This window comes from Chiloscyllium plagiosum, unplaced genomic scaffold (genome assembly GCF_004010195.1).
Source record: "Chiloscyllium plagiosum isolate BGI_BamShark_2017 unplaced genomic scaffold, ASM401019v2 scaf_2034, whole genome shotgun sequence".
Classification (NCBI taxonomy): Eukaryota; Metazoa; Chordata; class Chondrichthyes; order Orectolobiformes; family Hemiscylliidae; genus Chiloscyllium; species Chiloscyllium plagiosum.
This window is the reverse complement of record NW_025214731.1, coordinates 1-14,646: the sequence shown is the minus strand read 5'-3', so window position 1 is coordinate 14,646 and position 14,646 is coordinate 1. Positions and strand designations below refer to the sequence as shown.

Genomic DNA, 14,646 nt, shown 5'->3' with positions numbered 1-14,646 from the left:
AAAAATGTGCAGGTTAGGTGAATTGGCCATGCTAAATTGTCCATAGTGTTAGGTGAAGGGGTAAGCGTAAGGGAATAGGTCTGGGTGATTTGCGCTTCGGCAGGTTGGTGTGGAATTGTTGGGCCGAAGGGCCTGTTTCCACACTGTAAGTAATCTAATCTAAAACTTGATAATTTCATCATTTCTCATTATGCACTGGTAAAAATTCCATCTGGGTGATTTGCGCTTCGGCAGGTTGGTGTGGACTTGTTGGGCCGAAGGGCCTGTTTCCACACTGTAAGTAATCTAATCTAAAACTTGATAATAATTTCATCATTTCTCATTATGCACTGGTAAAAATTCCAGTTCAAGCTTAATGTTTGCTGTTATTTTTCTCTCTAAAAATGACTGTGTCAAGCAGACTTGGAATTCATCCACCACCCCGGCCTCTGTATCTCTGAACTATTACTGATTCTTCCGTGATTTTGCAGAAGCGTGACTTCTTCGGTGTTAACAGAGTTCCAAGTGAAGACTTGTGTGCCAGACTAAGACAAAGGCATATACCATTGAATGATGGAATTGCACGCTGAATTACAAATATTGGAAATATTTTGCTTTTTCTGAGCTTTTCTAAACTTCACTGTCAACTGTGGGTCAGTTGGTATCATCTTTGCCTTAAGACACAACTCCAGGTACAAACTCTACCCTGGGGCATGAGCACAAAACTGACGCTGCTGTTCTGCACTCGCTCTGATGTGTCATTCTTAGGTTGAGACATTAAATCCCACAGCCCCATCTATCCCATAGAACCATTATGAAATCCTAACAGTGTGGAAGCAGACCGTTCAGTTTATGAGTCCACACCGACTATCCAAAGAACATCGCACCCTATCCTTGTAACCCTGCATTTCCCATGGCTAATCCACCTAATCTACACATCCCTGAACAATAAATGGGGCAATTTAGCAGAGCCATTCTACCTGCACATCTTTGGACTGTGGAAGGAGACCCCCCCACAGACATGGGGAGAATGTGCAAACGCCACACAGACAGTTGCCCGAGGCTGGAATGGAACCCAGGCCCCTGGCGCTGTAGGGCAACAGTGCTAACCACTGAGCCACCATCCTGCCCCTGTTCTGCCCTATCTGTTCAGCTGAATGTGGAAGACTCTATGGCAGGGTAGTGTAGGGGAGATACCTCACTATTCTGTCCAATATTTAGCCCTCAATCAATATCATAAATGCCGATTACCTGTTCATTGTGCTATCTGTGGACTTTGCTCTGTTCAAATTGACTGCTGTGTTTTGTGTTACTACAATGACGATAATTTTGTCAAGTGATTCATTGCATAAATTCTTTCAGAGATATTTGTTGGTTGTAACAAAAGGTGGTGTCAATACAAATTTGTTGGCCTTTCCCTTTTTCAAGTCATGGGCTTCAGAGAGTCCAGCACAGATTTTGTTTCTACTTTAGATAAGTGTACTGCAGTGTGACTGGCTTTGAAGCACATAAATCAATAATGCTGTATGAGTGGCATATTAAAGAGCAATATAATTCTGCCTGTTGCATAAACAAATTCACAGTTTCTGTCGTCGTAAAGTCTGCTATCACTTGAGTTTCTTGTTTTTTACTTGGGAAGACTTAGAGTTTGGAGAGTTATTGAAATATTAACAGAAATGCTTGATTTATTTCAGCTGTGCACCAGGAGGTGCAGCAAGTCACACAATATTCCAGAAACTAAATAGGTTAAACCCTTTGTACAGTAATTTATTGTGAACCCTGGAGTTGACCGGCTCATTAACCATTCAGCCTAGACTGTAGAAAAACATTAGTGAGAGAGGCCTTAAGGTTGATCTCTGTGGAAAATGGAAATACAGCATTAGGGAGGCATGATGGTTCAGTGGTTAGCACTTCTGCCTCATAGCATGAGAGACCTGGGTTTGATTTCCCCCATCTCTCACCCCCAAAAATTGGGCTATTATCTGTGTGGAGTTTACACATTCTCTCCATGTCCATGTGGGCTTCCTGTGGGTGCTCCAGTTTCTTCCCACAGTCCAAAGATGTGCAGGTTAGGTGGATTGGCCATGCTGCATTGCACCATAGTGTCTGGGAATGTGTAGGTTAGGTGGGTTAGCCATGGGGAGTGCAAGGTTTTGGGAATGGGGTGAGAGGCTGAATCTGGGTTGGGATGCTTTATGGAAGGTTGGTGTGGACTTGATGGGCCGAATGGCCTCTTTCTGCCTTGTAGAGATTCTATGATTTAATATGCTCTTTGTTCTTATTTGGATTGGAATATAATTGTGGAGGAGGGAGGACTGACTGCATCATGGCTCTTGTAAGCTACTAGAGCAGCTTTGCTGCATGAGGATGCCCTGATGTCAATGCACCAAACATGATGTAGTGGAGAAAAAAGGGGGAAAAAGAACAACAAAGATAAAACTGAACAGAATTAGAAGTGCTGATGAAAAAGCATGGATGAGCAAAAGGATAAGTTTAATTCTTTCCAACATCTTCAGCCAAGCCATGCAAAAAGGTAAAAACAGTTGAGTGTGCTTTCATTTCTGCATTAATATTTGCAAGTAAACAGGGATATAGAGGGGGTTCATTACTTCAAGTTTGAACAGGATGTCAGGCAGCTGTAAAATTCAGTTCTTCTATTCTAATGGAGAAAATAATAACATCATTGTCATCCAGGCCAATTTTGAAAGTTTTACTTTTTGGATGTTTGATTTGAATACTCTGTCTCTTTGTCATCACTTCAGCACTTTGTGCTGCCCTGTGTCCTGTAAAACCACACGGAAACTAGGGTGAGTGTGTTAATAAAAGGAGTGTCAGGTAGGTCATAAAAGCTTAATTATTAATGCCCTATCTGTCATGGCATGTCATTATCTTTTTAAATGTGTCTCATGTTGCAATCCATAGATTTGTTAGGTTATTTGGGGTGAACAAGTCATTCTTAACATTAAAATTGCAAAGCAACACAAGTGTTGGATGAAACCAGTCGATCAAATAGTGCCTGTGGAATGAGAAACCAATCTACTATTTTGCCTTATCAGCACTTTATTAAAAACATCCCATTTCAATCGAATTCATACTTGTTTCTAGCTGGAACAATACAGTACATATAACACTTAGAAACTGTATCTCAGGAATTACAAAAAAGTAACTTTTGTTTCCTATTTCAGCAGGAAATCTTATCTTACTGTGTCAGCACCGACTGCAGCTGTAATCTAACCAACGCAGAGGATGGATTTTAAAATCATAAACAGTCAGCCTGATGAATACTGAGAGATATGTGCTGAGTCATCACAACTCCCCTGTTCAAGAAGCACGATGATGCATCCTAAAACAGCATATTGACAAACACAGGACAGGAAATAGACTATACTCTGACATACCCAGACATCGAAGGAAGGGAGACATTTACTGAAAACAAAGAATTTATTTAAACTGCAGTATCGTTTTAAGTCCAAGTGCTTCATAAGTTTATTGTATCCAAGAAGGTAAAAATACAAAATTCCTGAGCCGCCATTTTTTTGGGATTTGAGTAAACAAAAACTTGCATTTATCCAGCACCTTTTAACGTCACCACATATTCTAACGTGCCTCTACAGGAACATGATCAAACACTAATTGAAACTGAGGAACGTAAGCAGCTTTTTGGATTGATGCCCAAAATCTTTGTCAAAGATTAGCTTTTAAGTAGCATCTTGAATGAAGAAAGACTGGTGGAGAGGTTTACAAGAGAGAATTCCTGAGCTTAGGGCCTAGGCAACTGAAGGAATAATGCCACTACTGGTAGAGCAATGAAGTAAGAAATAACTACTATAGAATTGGTTAGCATTGATCTTCAAAAAGGTATCTTTGCATTTTAAATGTAATTAAAAATTAAATGTTATTCAAATATCATTTAAAATATACAGTTAAAAATCACACAACACCAGGTTATGGTCCAACAGGTTTACTGTATTTGGAAGCAGTTAAGCTAGTAAGGTGGGGGGTTGGGACCCAGGGAGATAGTGAGGAAAGAGATCAACCTGAGACTGGTACAGTTGAGAACAAAAGTGAATCAAACAGTCAGGGCAGGCAGGGACAAGGTAGGACTAATAAATTAAACTGCATTTATTTCAATGCAAGGGACCTAACAGGGAAGGCAGATGAATTTAGGGCATAGTTAGGAACATGGGACTGGGATATCATAGCAATTACAGAAACATGACTCAGGGATGGACAGGACTGGCAGCTTAATGTTCCAGGATACAAATACCACAGCAAGGATAGAAAGGGAGGCAAGAGAAGGGGGGGAGGGGAGTGGCATTTTTGATAAGGGATAGCATTACAGCTGTACTGAGGGAAGATACTTCCGGAAATACATCCAGGGAAGTTATTTGGGTGGAACTGAGAAATAAGAAAGGGATGATCACCTTATTGGGATTATATTATAGGCCTCCTAAAAGTCAGAGGGAAATTGAGAAACAAATTTGTAAGGAGATTTCAGTTATCTGTAAGAATAATAGGGTGGTTATGGTAGGGGATTTTAACTTTCCAAACATAGACCGGGACTGCCATAGTATAAAGGGTTTAGATGGAGAGGAATTTGTTAAATGTGTACAAGACAATTTTCTGATTCAGTATGTGGATGTACCTACTTGAGAAGTTTCAAAACTTGACCTAGTCTTGGGAAATAAGGCAGGGCAGGTGACTGAGGTGTCAGTAAGAGAACACTTTGGGACCAGCGACCATAATTCTATTAGATTTAAAATAGTGATGGAAAAGGATAGACCAGATCTAAAAGTTGAACTTTTAAATTGGAGAAGGCCAATTTTGATGGAATTAGGCAAGAACTTTCTAAAGCTGATTGGAGGCAAATGTTCGCAGGTAAAGGGACGGCTTAAAAATGGGAAGCCTTCAGAAATGAGATAACGAGAATCCAGAGAAAGTATATTCCTGTTACGGCGAAAGGAAAGGCTGGTATGTATAGAGAATGTTGGATGACTAAAGAAATTGAGGGTTTGGTTAAGAAAAAGAAGGAAGCATATGTCAGGTATAGACAGGATAGATCGAGTGAACCCTTAGAAGAGTATAAAGGCAGTGGGAGTATACTTAAGAGGGAAATCAGGAGGGCAAAATTGGGTCATGAGATAGCTTTGGCAAATAGAATTAAGGAGAATCCAAAGAGTTTTTACAAATACAATAAGGACAAAAGAGTAACTAGGGAGAGAATAAGGCCTCTCAAAGATCAGCAAGGCGGCCTTTTTGTGGAGCTGCAGAAAATGGGAGAGATACGAAACGGGTATTTTGCTGTATTTACTGTGGAAAAGAATATGAAAGATATAGAATGTAGGGACATAGATGGTGACATTTTGAAAAATGTCCATTTTACAAAGGAGGAAGTGCTGGATGTCTTGATGTGCATGAAGGTGGATATATCCCGAGGACCAGATCAGGTGAATCCGAGAGCTCTGTGGGAAGATAGAGAAGTGATTGCTGGGCTTCTTACTGAGATATTCATATCATCGATGATATAAATATCTCAGTAAGAAGTTGGTAAGTTTGCAGATGACACCAAAATTGGACGTGTAGTGGACAACAAAGAAGGTTACCTCAGATTACACCAGGATCTGGACCAGATGGGCCAATGGGCTGAGAAGTGGCAGATGGAGTTTAATTCAGATAAATGTGAGGTGCTGCATTTTGGGAAAGCAAATCCTAGCAGGACTTATATGCTTAATGGTAAGGTCCTGGGGAGTGTTGCTGAACAAAGAGAACTTGGAGCACAGGTTCATAGCTCCTTGAAAGTGGAGTCGCAGGTAGATAGGATAGTGAAGAAGGCGTTTGATATGCTCTCCTTTATTGGTCAGAGTTTTGAGTACAGGAGTTGGGAGGTCATGTTGTGGCTGTACAGGACATTGGTTAGGCCGCTGTTGGAATATTGCATGCAGTTCTGGTCTCCTTCCTTTCGGAAAGATATTGTGAAACTTGAAAGGGTTCAGAAAAGATTTACAAGGATGATGCTGGGGTTGGAGAATTTGAGCTACAGGGAGAGGCTGAACAGGCTGGGGCTGTTTTCCTTGGAGTGTCGGAGGCTGAGGGGTGACCTTTATAGAGGTTTACAAAATTATGAGGGGCATGGATAGGATAAATAGACAAAGTCTTTTCCCTGGGGTCAGGGAGTCCAGAACTAGAGGGCATAGGTGTAGGGTGAGAGGGGAAAGATCTAAAAGAGACCTAAGGGATAACTTTTGCATGCAGAGGGTGGTAAGTGTATGGAATGAGCTGCCAGAGGAAGTGGTGGAGGCTGGTACAATTACAACATTTAAAAGCCATTTGGATGGGTATATGAATAGGAAGGGTTTGGAGGGCTATGGGCCGGGTGCTGGGAGGTGGGACTAGATTGGGTTGGGATATCTGTTTGCATGGACGGGTTGAACCAAAGGGTCTGTTTCCATGCTGTAGCTCTCTAAGACTCTATGACTAGCTTTCGGAGCACTGCTTCTTCATCAGGAACCCCAGTTTTTTTTTATATATTTGAGGATTTACTGTAAAGGTTCTTCATGCCTTGAGCTGCAGCCCATTTTTAATAAAACTGTGCAAAGTCCTCAAGCACTCATGCTGTACACTGTTGTATGGACAATAGATGCTATTTTTAAGATATCCACATGTTTATCTGTAGATCTGGTACAGTTGATTCTAATTCATTGATGCACTTGAATTCATCAAAGTTGTTTGGAAAATGATGCTGATGTTGAAATAATTGTTAGTCTGACATTTCTCATCTCCATAAGACATTCTATGAATTGATTTTATCCATAACAGGTAAGTTATGTGAAAACCAATTAAAAACCAACCTTCCGGAACATTGTTAAAACTTTGTTACGGAAGAATATAATTATATTCAGAAATGTTTGTTTTAATATGGGGTTGCAATGAGCTAGTGGCATTATCGCTAGATTAGTAACCTGAAGAGCCAGGCGATGTTCTGGGTACCTGGATTTGAATCCTGCCACGGCAGATGGTGGAATTTGAATTCAGTAAAAATCTGGAATTAAGTGTCTATTGATGACCATGAACCATTGTCAACTGTTGGGGGGGAAAACCCCAACTGATTTGTTAATGTCCTTTGGGGAAGGAAACTGCCATACATGTGACTCCAGACCCACAGGAATATGATTGACTTTTAACTGGGGCATTCATGGCCATGATACAACATCCTGTGAATGAATATAAAACCAAAGTTTTGGTTATTAATTTTTCTATTGGTAATTCCAACATAACAAAATGTTGCACATAATCTTTCGACAGCTTAGTTCTTTGTTCTTCCTATACTCTTGGTCACAAGATGCAATTTTGGTGTCATGAACTCCAGGAAGCAATGGTGGAACTCGGACTGAGTGCTAACATTTGTGCGGTTCCTTTTGTAATAGTGGGTGTGTTTGAATGGGAAGATCTTTTAAAGCTGATTCCTGTTATGATTAAAGCCCTTGAAAAGGCAGCACCCACCAGTCAACCCCTGGAGTTCTTAAATTGCTCTCATGCCTCCCCACCCTTTGCGTTCTTGAATGGCACCTTTTGTGCCCTTGTGTCATCAAACATCAAATAGTACAGCATAGGAGCAGGTCCTTCAGCCCACAATGTTGTGCCGAATCTGATGCCAGTAAAAACTAATCCCTTCTGCCTGCCCAGTTGGGAAGTCCTTGCTTCAGATGTGATAACTGCTAGCGAGTGACTTTTTTTTTGAGGTGGGAACAATAAAGCTGGTTTTGATTTTATCAAAATTGGTTTGCATTGCGGATGAAGTTTTATCTCTTAACGTTACCTTCCCTATGGAAGACAAAGTTCTACTTTGTTGAATGAGCTTTAGCTGGGCTTTTAATAGTGTATTAAGTTTGCAAATTACTGCTGAACACCATCACCTTGGAAAAGAGTGTTTCAAATTTCCTACAAGTCAAGTTCCTCCATTCTGATAAATTATTTCAAATCCGTCATTCGTTAATTTCATTTACATGTTCAACTCATTATTCTGTCATAAAAATAATGTTAAAATTCTAAATGTGGGGATTCAGGGGCTTATATTTCCTGACAAGCTACCTATAAGAATACTTAAATGTGATTGGCTGCTCAAGTCTGCTTGCTAACATCATTGCTGCTACATCCCTGTTATGTTCCCTTAAATTAATGGTTGAAATAAACTGACAACAAGGAAACCAAAGTTTCCTCTTAGAGTTTGCAAATTTGTTGTGGACCGTTTTCTTAAAAGTCGGTGGCTTTGCCCCAACCACAAAAACCAGCCCAATCTTTTGGTTCTAACCTATTCCAAAGGATTTGAAAGAACACATTTGTCAAGTAGATCTACATGGAGCATTTTCAAGTTTTAGCTGTGTTTTTTTATTTTGTACATTGCCATTTCTCTATTTCAGAAGGAATATTTTCAGTTAAATGAGAGGGAAGATAAAAAAAATGATGGAAATGGGAGGGTTAACAAAAAATATAAGAAAACATTATGAAAATAGCAATGGAAGGCCAGTTAATAAGAACAGAAGTGATACAAAGTGAAAATGCTGTTTTTCTTCTTTAAATGCAGTGAACAAACATCTGAATTAGGCCGTTCAGTCCCTATAGTGTACTGTACCATTCAGTAAGATAATAGCTGATCTGATTGTCACTACAACTGCATGTTCTGACCAACTCTGCTATACAAGGATGCAGAAGGGTTTGGCAACTTCACATAAAATTAAAATTCAGCTGATTCCACATTTTTAAGTATTGATGGTAGGCAGTTTTAATAAAAAGAAATACCTGAAGCTTATTACGGAAATCGTTTCCACAGAAGTATAATTAATGCAGAAATTAAATTGGTTAGTTATCTTTTGAAAGTGTTTGTATTTTTATTTGCATGATTCAGTCATTTTCTCCAATGAGAAGTCAGTGTGGACCAGGCATATGGATCTTTGGTAATAGGGCACTCCTAGGTTAGGGAAGGCTACTATTCATCAAATTATCAATTATTTGTTATGTTTTCTGCTTTACTATCAACACTACTTCATCTGATCCTGCATTCAAATCATTGGTATGCAATGAAGACAAGGGATCTCAGTTCAGGATCTTGTAGGAACCCTTAACCACATCCAACCACTCAGAAAAGTTAAACTACTATTCTATTTCCTGATCAGTTTTTAAACCAATGAGTTGTCCTTTCTCTGTTTCCATATTCCTTATCATTTCCTGTATTATGCTTTGACTCAAAGATTTGCTAAAGTCCATGTACACAACATCCACTGCATTTCTTCCATCTGTTCAAACCGCCGCCTGCCTGAAGGCGATACTCGATTGCAATCTTCCTTTCTGTTTACTCAGCGATTCTGTATATAGCTGTGAAAAATGTTCTCTTAAGTAGCCTGTAATTACCCATATCCCACATCAGGCAGCACAGTGGCTCAGTGGCTAGCACTACAGCCTCAGAGCACTAGGGACCCAGGTTCGATTCCTGCCTTGGGTGACTGTTTATGTGGAGTTTGCACATTCTCCCAGTGTCTGTGTGGGTTTCCTCCGGGTGATCCAGTTTCCTCCCACAGTCCAAAAATGTGCAGGTCAGGTGGATTGGCCATGCTAAATTACCTGTAGTGTTAGGTGCATTAGCCAGAGGGAAGTTGGTTACTCTTCAGAGGGTCGGTGTGGACTTGTTGAGCTGAAGGGCCTGTTTCCACACTGTTGGGAATCTAATCTAAAGCACTTTTTGAAATAAGTAACCTTTGGTCACTCTCCAGTTCTCAGGCATGCATGCACTCCCTTGAACCCTGAGAGAGAGCTTTTGTGGTATTTATTACTCTTTCATTTACTTCAGGATCATTAGATGAAACTTGTTGGGTTCTGGTGTTTTCTTCTTTTTCTTATTACTGTAAGGTTATAAAGTCATTGAGTTTTTACAAATAGACAGAGGTCCTTCTGACCATCATGTCCATGTTGGTCATCAAACATTCACCTGTTCTAAGTTTACTACACTTGGCTCATAGTCTTGTATGCTATGGTATTTCAAGTGTATAACTAAAAGGTGTTTAATGTCTTGGAAGTTCCTGCCTCTACCATCCTTTTAAGCAGTGTGTTCTGGATAGTTACAATCCTCTGCTTGAGTTTTACTCCCCCAAAATCTCCTCTTACACCTCCTGTTCCTTGCCTATCGTCGCTGGTTATTGATCCCTCTACAAAAGGGAAACATTTCTCCCTATCTGTGCTGTCGAGGCCCTTCAGAACTTTGCACGCCTCTGTCAAATATCCTCAACCTTCTTTGCTCTGAGGAAAGCTGTCCCAAGACATCGAATCTCTCTTCTTAGTTGGATTGCTGCAGCCCACGCAATATCCTAGTGAACCTCCTCTGCACCTTCTCTAATGCAATCACATCCTTCTTACCATGCGGAGGTTTGCCACACAATGTTTCATTACTTTTGTAAAAATTCTTGCTGTGCTCCTACTTCACACAATGGTTTCGGTATATCTAGGTCAGACATTGCACAGATTATCAAAGTATCTTTGATTTTGATCCAACTGTGTAAGTCCAGACCAAATCTCAGGAAAAGCTCCTTGCTAGCAGGATATTTTAATTTCTCACTGCAGTCATCCATGTAGTTTCTATTTTGAAACTAGCTGAGATTGCACAAACCTATTTTACATCAAACTTTGGCTGCCAACAGAGACTCTAGACATGTGAAAGGACAGAGGGTTAATCCACTGGCATCAAGTGCTCAGGTACTTGGATTTACTATGTGATAGGTTTCACTTTTAAAGGTGAGTTTGAAAATGGCCATGTGGAAACTATAAAGTTAGTTGCTGTACTAATTGCTAGCTGTTAGAAAGTCTGAAATTCATGCCTTTGTAGGGTGTCTCGATCAGACTGGTTTTCAGCTTGCCTGGAATTGTGACTAATTATTTTATAATAAATTGCCTCAAGTTTGCTTGCAGTTGCACAAAGTGATTATTTTTGGCAGAATGGTCTTGTTCAGTCTGATATTAAACCCAAGCTAGTATTAAAAAGGTTTACTAAGCAAATGCAAATCATTATAATTTATCCTTCTCATGATGTATGGGGAGAGTAGAGAGTTTCCCATTTTTAGTCACTGTGAAAGATAAAAGTTGCACTTTATACAGGCTGCAGTATTATGGTTTGTTTCATATAAATATATTTTAAAATCCAGTTTTTTCAATGATTTGGGGTCATCATTCTTACCAAAAACCAGTTCAAGGTGCACATTTTTCTCCAATTCCTAGTTAGATATTGCATGTGTGAGAGATGTCACATTAGTAATCTGTTTTAGTGCACCACCTAGTGGTGTGTATGTTATTCACATTCTTTGTGTCTTTTATGGACAGGCAAAATGAATTGGGTTTAAAAGTTAAACTGTTGTCCAATTTTACACCTTAGAATTTCGCCATGTTCACTTTGCTGATCAGATATGTGTTCCATTTGAGTGCAGCAATTTAGACATTTCCTGATTTTTAAAAAAATGGGAATTATATGTAAATAGCACAGTATGGGTGTAACTTTGATTGTATGGGTCTGTTCTCATGAGAGCATTGAAGTAAATCACTATTGTTGGTTTCAAAGAACCCTATAGACAATGTAATGAGATAAGAAAATACATTTTCCTAATTATGAGCCCAATTCAATTTACAAGTTCTGTATCATTTTGCAGCCTGTCTGGAAAATGCCACCATAATGTGTCAGCAGGGTAAAGAGCAAATCCAATCCCTCACAGTGAATTTTAACCACATTGTGATAGGGAAATGGGGAAAGTGAAATTGCCGTGGGTTATGTCTACAGGGCTATTGTGCTGCTTCTGGATTTGTTAACTTGGGATCAGCTGTTTAGGCAGAAGTTTGGCAGAGGCCAACTGAAGTGGAGACATCAGCTCACAACATCTGAATGGGTGTCTGAGAAAATGGACAAAAGCCAATTATCGAATCAACTAATTTGTTCAAGTTACCAAATGAATTCCTTTGTTTTACATTTATCACCAATAAACTATTCTGTAAGTTTGATCTTTGTTTTTTTGGAATCCCAATTTATAATCTATGAATTGCGCAGCATTTAAATTTAGAGATGATTGGTACATTTACCAGACAAAATGTAAGAACATGAGAAATGCTGCAAAGACTTGTAGGTATCATTACACTCAAAAAGAGGTAGCAGATCAGATAACAGCAGGAAGTCACACAGTTGGTTATTTTTCTGCAACTAGTAAGGATTTCCTGCTGTAACTTTAAGACAGTTGTTTTGGTTTCTGCTGCTCTGATATTTCACTCTCAAATACTGAAAGCAATTAAATGTTTGGTCATTTCTAGCAATTTTTATGTTATTTGCTTTAATTGAGTGAGGCCATAATGTTGGTGTGTAAGTAATCTTCAAGCTAATTGTTTTTGTGTTTTATATTTGCAACCTGTTGGTTAGTGAAAGAAGTTTAATGATGACTTTGTTACTTCCTCATTTACTTGACACTAAATATAATTTAAAATAGCATGGTATATCTTTAAAATGTTTAATTTAAATAATAATTATAAATAACTATGACAATTGAAAATACAAACCATGTCGAAAATTCCAGATTTATTTTTGGTTGCTAGAGTAGAGATTATTTTTGTAGGACTACACACACTCTGGGAAATGACTTGGAAGTATTTGAAAAAGAACGAGAAATACAGATTCAGTGTGTTTGTTTGCCTAGAATCAAAATAGCAGCAGTCAAGGAAATTGGCTGTTTAGTGCTAATTGGTCATTATTGAGTGTAGTTTTCATATTTGGCTGTAAAATTAGAATTGGAGAGTCAAAATGGCACAGCGTCTCTGCAGGAGGTTGTGACATGTGAACAAAGCAGTCTATATTCTTCTCCTTGGCCAGTCTCGGGGGGTGAGGGGGTGTTACAGACTCATTGGTGACAACACAGTCTGAACCAGGATGTGCTGGGGAGAATCTTTCAATTCAACATTAAATCAGAAAGTGAAGTGAGGAGGGGGACGAAAGATGGCATTAAGAGAGAGATTTCAATTTTTAAAATCTGAACAATTGAAAGTCTTCATTTTTGTCGAAGTGAATTTTCAGTGGTAGAGAGATTGGCTGGTATTATCAGAGAATTATTAAATAATTTACTTTCATTTAAGTGGTGACTGTGGCTAATTTATTAAATATCTGTTGTGTGAGGATCCCAATTTCATGTTCCATATATTTCAATGCAGAATGTTAATGAGAATATGGTATAATGCAATTTCAGGAGGAGTTGAAGAAATAATTTGGCATTCACCTGCTACCCAGTTTTAATTCCACATGCAGTCACCACCGTTGGCTGTAATGGACATTTTATGAATTGAATTTCTGATAACCTCACTTTATTTCTACTGCAAAACGTGACTGTTATCTCTGTAAAATTGTTGAATGTCTCATTCTCAAGTAATATTACTTTGAGAAAGTGAGTAAAATAGCTCTACATTCATGAAAGCTTCACAAATATTTTCACATTTTTTCATGATCTCTTGTATTTACTGAGTATCTGTTATATAAGGACAAGACATATATTCCATCATTGATGTCACATTGTGTTTTGTTTTCAGAGTGTCAAAAAAAGGTACAAAAGTATTCAATTAGTTGAACATGTTTATTTAAAAAATTTCATCAATGTCCTGATGTGAATGTGGTGCTTTCATGCAATGTACATGCTACTAGGAATCAGTTAGCTCTGTTGGCGGACAGCTGGTTTATGATGCAGAGTGATGTCAACAGCGTGGGTTCAATTCCTGCACAGGCTGAGATCACCATGAAGAACTCTCCTCCTCAACTACTCCCCTCACTTAATGTGTGGTGATTCTCCAGTTAAACAACACTAGTTGTCTCTCTAATGAGAGAGCAGACCTATGGTTTGGTCAGACCATGGTAACTTTACATGCTGCTGAGGTACAATATTACCAATTATTTACTAAAATATTTTTGGCGTATCATAATGAGAGTAGAACAGTCAACAGCAAGCATGATGATTTCGACAGTTTGTAAATGCCATGTCACTTTCTTTAATTCAGGGTCCATTTTATTTCCCTTTTGAAGTATTGTGGGATTTTATTCTTTGAAATGGGTGACACAACGGTTAGCACTGCTGCTTCACTGCACCCGGGAGCAAGGTTCGATTGTAACCTTGGGTGACAGCACGCGTGGAGTTTGCACATTCACCCGGTGTCTGAGTGGATTTCCTCCTGGTGCTTTGGTTTCTTTCCACAATCCAAAGACGCGCAGTTTAGGTGGATTGGCCATGCTAAATTGTCCCATAGTGTCCAGGGATGTGTAGGGTGGGTGGATTCGCCATTGTAAATGTGGGGATACAGGTTTAGCTGAGTGGGTCTGGTAGCGATGGTCTTTTGAGGATCAGTACAGGCACAATGGGCTGAATCGCCTCTACCTGCACTGAAGAGATTCTATGATTAAGCACACTATATAAAAGTGAGTCATAATTCAATTTAATTTGAGCAGAAGAGGTATAATCTGAATTGATTTTTTCAGGCTGCTGGTATGTAGTAAAATGTTTGCTTTGATCTGCAGACGTATATTAAGCCAACCTTTTAATCCTTTTTCTTCCATTAGGCGACAGAACAATTATGAATTGGTTCACTGAAAGAGGTGACAGAAGTTGATTGATT

At 39.1% G+C, this 14,646-nt stretch overlaps 1 long non-coding RNA gene across 1 annotated transcript in view; it reads left to right on the top strand.

Moving 5' to 3' along the window:
- The window catches only part of LOC122547998, a 38,318-nt gene extending 34,400 nt beyond the window's left edge, over window positions 1–3,918 (top strand). The window contains exon 3 of the long non-coding RNA XR_006311142.1: window positions 3,165–3,918. This is a non-coding gene — a long non-coding RNA (uncharacterized LOC122547998). The remainder of the gene's footprint in view (window positions 1–3,164) is intronic.
- Window positions 3,919–14,646: the final 10,728 nt, after the last annotated feature.